General features: G+C 44.7%; 1 long non-coding RNA gene across 1 annotated transcript; it reads right to left on the bottom strand.

The window, feature by feature from the left end:
* Window positions 1-1929: 1929 nt before the first annotated feature.
* Window positions 1930-4547, bottom strand: LOC109144704. The gene is made up of 2 exons (XR_002045613.2): window positions 3775-4547; window positions 1930-2307 (listed from the first exon to the last, which is right to left on the bottom strand). It is a non-coding gene; the product is annotated as an uncharacterized LOC109144704 (long non-coding RNA).
* Between the last annotated feature and the right edge of the window lie 225 nt (window positions 4548-4772).

Genomic DNA, 4772 nt, shown 5'->3' with positions numbered 1-4772 from the left:
TGTCACAAGAACTGTACTCAGAGAAAGGTTCTTGGTTGAATGAAGTCTTTGTGAGTAGGACAGACTGAAGACTCTTTCTGCCTGCTGAAAGACAGAAGCCTATCAAAAAGGAAAAATGGGAAATGAAGAGCATTAGTCTAAGACTAAGCAGGGGTCTGATGAGCCTCGTGTAGAACAAAAGCTACTTAGGTTTATACCTGTTTATAAATTAAGTTACTTACAAATTACTGAGAGAGGGAAAAGTAAACCAAATCCTGGCTTGAGAAAATCTCAGCGCTTCAGATCTCAGGGGTTCTTATCTTTGGGTGTTGGGAAGATTATTACTGTTTATAGGGTTCCCTTTGCTTCTGGATCATGCTATTTAGTGACCTTTGAGGTGGCATACAGTCCCTGTGAGGGTGCTCCTGCATCCCTAAATAAAAGAGGGCCAGGAAACAAACCAAGGATCCAGCCTGGCCTCCCACACTGCAGAGAACAATCTGAGGACAGCTCTCCCTAGGACTGCTCCCAGCCAGACCCACAAGTGAACCAGTGTTGGGTAAGATTCCCCCCTGCCTCCCATACTATCCATCCCAGCCAACACCATGCCTTCAGCACCTGCAGAACCTTCCTCCCCTCTGGGCATACAATATCCTTCATCCACCAGGTCTGCGCTATAGAAGCACCACTCTGGGTGCATGGTGGGATTCAGGACAACCCTTGGCTTGTCTAGAATTAAAAGTTTTATCTTAGGGACAGTGGGGCACCAGGTAGGGCCCAGGAGAAGCTCATGGCCAAGCACTTGGTGGGATGGTCACAGGCAGGCTGTTTAGGGGGCAGTGGCTGTTAGCAGCCTCTGTGTGAGCCAGACTGTGCCCCTTGGCCTGGCAGGAGGCATAGATGTCCCGTACAAATTTATTGGTATAGGTATAAACTTTCTCCTCTGTGGTAGCTTTCACCTGTCATTCTTGTGTCTCATTTGAGCTCCCTGGCATGTCTTCTCTCCTACAAGATGAAGTTATCTGTCATCTGCTGCATAGGCAAGGGCAAACCTGATTCCATGCATCAGAGAGTTGAATCAGAAAGGAAAGGATTAAAGTTGCTTAAGCAAAGATAAATCTGGCATTTCTGAATTTTAGGAGCAAAACACTGTTCTTTTGGTATAAGCATTATTGTCACAAGTGCGTTCCCAAGCAAGTGCTGAGACCAGGTCATACCCTACAGCTTGACCAGGAAATGCTTTGTCTTTGACGAGCAAGTGCTGTTGCTTGAGTCATTCTGAAACAGACAAAGAAAGCAAGAGAGAAATCATGAGGGAGGATGCAAATAAGGGGTATGGGTCACTGCTGGGTTCCCACAGACTGTGCTCTTGGGCAGGTGGCTTTAGATACCCTTTTCTAGAAATGTACCTTTCATGCCTGCTGCAGCTTACTTGGGGATTTGGGGCCCAAATAACATCGAAGTGCCCCCTCTCTCCTTGGAAACCAAAGTGTGGGAAGGCAGAAGAGGCTTTCTGCACACTCCACTCTTGCCCCAGTAGAGTGCTAGGATGTAGCTGGAGTATATGTTTGAGTCTAGGTACTGTGGAGAGACACATCTGGTGTGATAGGAGGAAGCAGGAAGAACAGCAAACTTGTTTTTGCTGAGTCTGTAGCTGTGCTACAGCAAAACCCAACCTTCCTTAGACAAGTTTATTGTCAGTGCTGGTCACAAACTTGGGAAAATTTGCTTTAGTGTGAAAACAACACTAATAGCAATCTGTGCTTTCTGCTTCCTTCCTTTACTGTTTTGTTAAAAGGTCAAGGACAAACGTTAAAACACTGAAGAGTGTGCAGCATTTCCTTTTCTCGATGTCACCCCTTCAGTGTGTTTAGACCACTTTGTGTTACCCTGAACGACTTGCCAGAAGATGTTGCAATTTCTGTGAGTAATGGAAGTGCTGCTTAGAACTGATTTGTGCAGAAGATTATTTGTTTAAATAGAACAAATGGAAGTAAGGTAATTTAGTTTTATGAGTTATGACAAAAAAGCAACATTTACAGTGTTTTTTGGTAAAGAAGTTCTGGGTTTGGACCAAGGACGCTTAGGTTTTGGCACTTTTGGGGTTGCAGTTTTTCTGTTTTTGAAACCTTCAGTTTTTCATTGGGAATGTAGATGTCTTCTGTGCAAATTTTTGTTAGGGCTGAAAAATCCCCTTTCCTGGAGCAACAGTTTCTTGGTTGGTCTTCCTCAGAGGGGATCTGCTGGAGGTGCTCTGATATGAGGCAGGAGGATAGGAAACTCTGAAGGAAATACTTGTGTCTCAGATGCCAGCAAGTGAAAAAAACCCTGAAATATCAAAGAATCATAGATTAGTTCGGGTTGGAGGGGACCTCTAAAGGTCATCTAATCCAACCTTCCCTGCAATGAGCAGGACATCTTCAGTCAAATGAGGTACCTCAGAACCCCATCCATCCTGACCTTGAATGATTCCAGGGATGGGGTATCTACAGCCTCTCTGGGAAACATGTTCCAGTGTTTCACAATCCTCATCATAAAAAATTTCTTTTTTATATCTAGTCTGAATCCACCCTCTTTTATTTTAAAACCATTACCCATTGTTCTATAGCAACATGTCCTGCTAAAAGCTTTGTCCCCATCTTTCTTATAAGCCCCTTTTAAGTATTGAAAAGATGTCCAATGCTTCCATATTTTCACCTGACAGACAGTCCATTGTTGTGTTCCCTGCTCTTCAGCTGTTCCTCCATGTCATGTAGGTAAATACAACCTGTTCCAGTGCTTCACACCCACACAGTAAAGAGTTTCTTTCTAATAACTCACCTAAACCTACTCTCTGTCTAAAACATTGTCCCTTGTCCTGTCACTATATGCTGTTGTAAAAAGTCTCTCTCCATCTTTCTTGTAGGCTACCTTCAGGGAGGCCACAATTAGGTCACTGCAAAGCCTTCTCTTCTCCAGGGTAAAGAATCTCAATTCTCTACTCTTTCCTCATAGGAGAGACGTTCCAGAACTCTAATAATCCCAGTGATCCTCCTATGGACTCACTCCAACAGGTCCCTGTCCCTCCTGTGCTGAGGACCCCAGAGCTGGATGCAGCACTGCAGGTGGGGTCTCACCAGAGCAGAGCAGAGCAGAGGGGCAGAATCCCCTCCCTGGCCCTGCTGCCCACGCTGCTTTGGATGCAGCCCAGGACACATTTGGCTTTCTGGGCTGTGAGTGCCCATGGCTGGGTCATGTCCAGCCTCTCACCCACCAGCACCCCCAAGTTCTTCCCAGCAGGACTGCTCTGGATCTGTTCATCCACAGCCTGTGTTGATACCGGATGTTATCCTGACCCAGGTGCAGCACTTTGCACTTGTTCTTGTTAAACCACATGATATTCCTTCCTATGGGCCCACTTCTCCAGATCAAGAAGAGAGATCCCTCCTGGTTTCTAAACTACTGTTAACTTTATGCAGGCCTCTTCAAAGGGAAGAGGACTAAATCAATCTCTCCAGATTTTCTGCTAAGCTTGCCTGTACTTGTTTTTTCCATTATCCTTTCAGATCCTTTCATAACCCACTGCAATGAGGGTGGATCTGTCTTGCACCTCTTTTTATGCCCTCTCTCCTGTCTCCATTTCATCCCTGTGATTCCTCTTTGGGCCTCCATTGTCCCACATGTCTAGGGTGTGGAACAACAGAGATGCAAAGGTGGTCTGAAAGGTCTTGACTGCTGGGAGAGATAAACCCAGACTGGGCACAACATAGAAAATACTGTGGAAGTAAAAGACAAGGACAGCGCTGAAAAACTCACCTACAACCAAGGGGCTGTTCCAGTGAAGAAGAATAGCTGGTCCTTTTGTGGGTGAGGTCTGAATGGTTTTCACATCTTCTTTTTCTCATTTATTCAGTTTGTAGGATCTATCTGGATTGAGATTCAGTCCCAGCATTCAGATCCCAGTTCCATTTTTGTGTGCTGCCCCAGATTCACCACTTCCAGTGCAGATGCTCCTTTTCTGTCAACAAAAGACTTGACAGTGGAATTTTGGATTTGTCTTAGTGGTCAAGGAAACCAGTGTTCTCCCTGGTTTTGTTTAGATGTCTTCTGTTGTTTCTTTGGTACTTACTTCAGAGATGATTGAGGCATATGACTCAGACAGCAGGGTGAGTATCCTCTCGTTTAAGGGTTTTAGGGAATAAAGAGGTGGCAGATTTAGAGAAAGAACTGGTAACAGTTTTTATCTACACTACACTTTTTCTACTTTCTCTCCCTTTCTTATTTTTCAGTGGTTTTTGTCATTTTGCTTTTTCCCTGGTGATGTCTGATCTTGCATTTACCCCAAAGCCAAGCAGTCACTTACCAACAGACACGAGTGACATCTGTGTGTCTTTTATCACCCAGTGACAAACAGGCAGCAATGCAAATCTGCTTGCCATGAGAGAGGCTTCTCCTCACCTGGATGGTCACAAGTGAAAGGGAGCATTCTCAGCCAGTACACATTGCTTCTCAGGAGGAGCTACATGGAATGCAACAGACTTTAGGGAACCTTCTTCTTCCCACTCAGGTATTTTGCTCTGCTTGGTTCCTCCTCCAGCACCCATCCCTGGAAAAAAGTGAGTTTAATTCAACCAAAATGTCTTTTTAGACACCCTTTTCAGATGATCCCTTGGGTGCAGTTAGTGAGGAGAGAGAGAAATTATTATGGTAAGTTTTATTTTTCGGAAAAACACAGTTGAACTCTAAAAAAGAGAAGACAAAGCAGGTTGATTATTACAGGGAGAAAAAACCCTGGCCACGAAACTTACCTAATC

Source organism: Corvus cornix, chromosome 1 (genome assembly GCF_000738735.6).
Source record: "Corvus cornix cornix isolate S_Up_H32 chromosome 1, ASM73873v5, whole genome shotgun sequence".
Taxonomy (NCBI): domain Eukaryota; kingdom Metazoa; phylum Chordata; class Aves; order Passeriformes; family Corvidae; genus Corvus; species Corvus cornix.
This window is presented reverse-complemented; position numbering and strand designations above follow the sequence as displayed.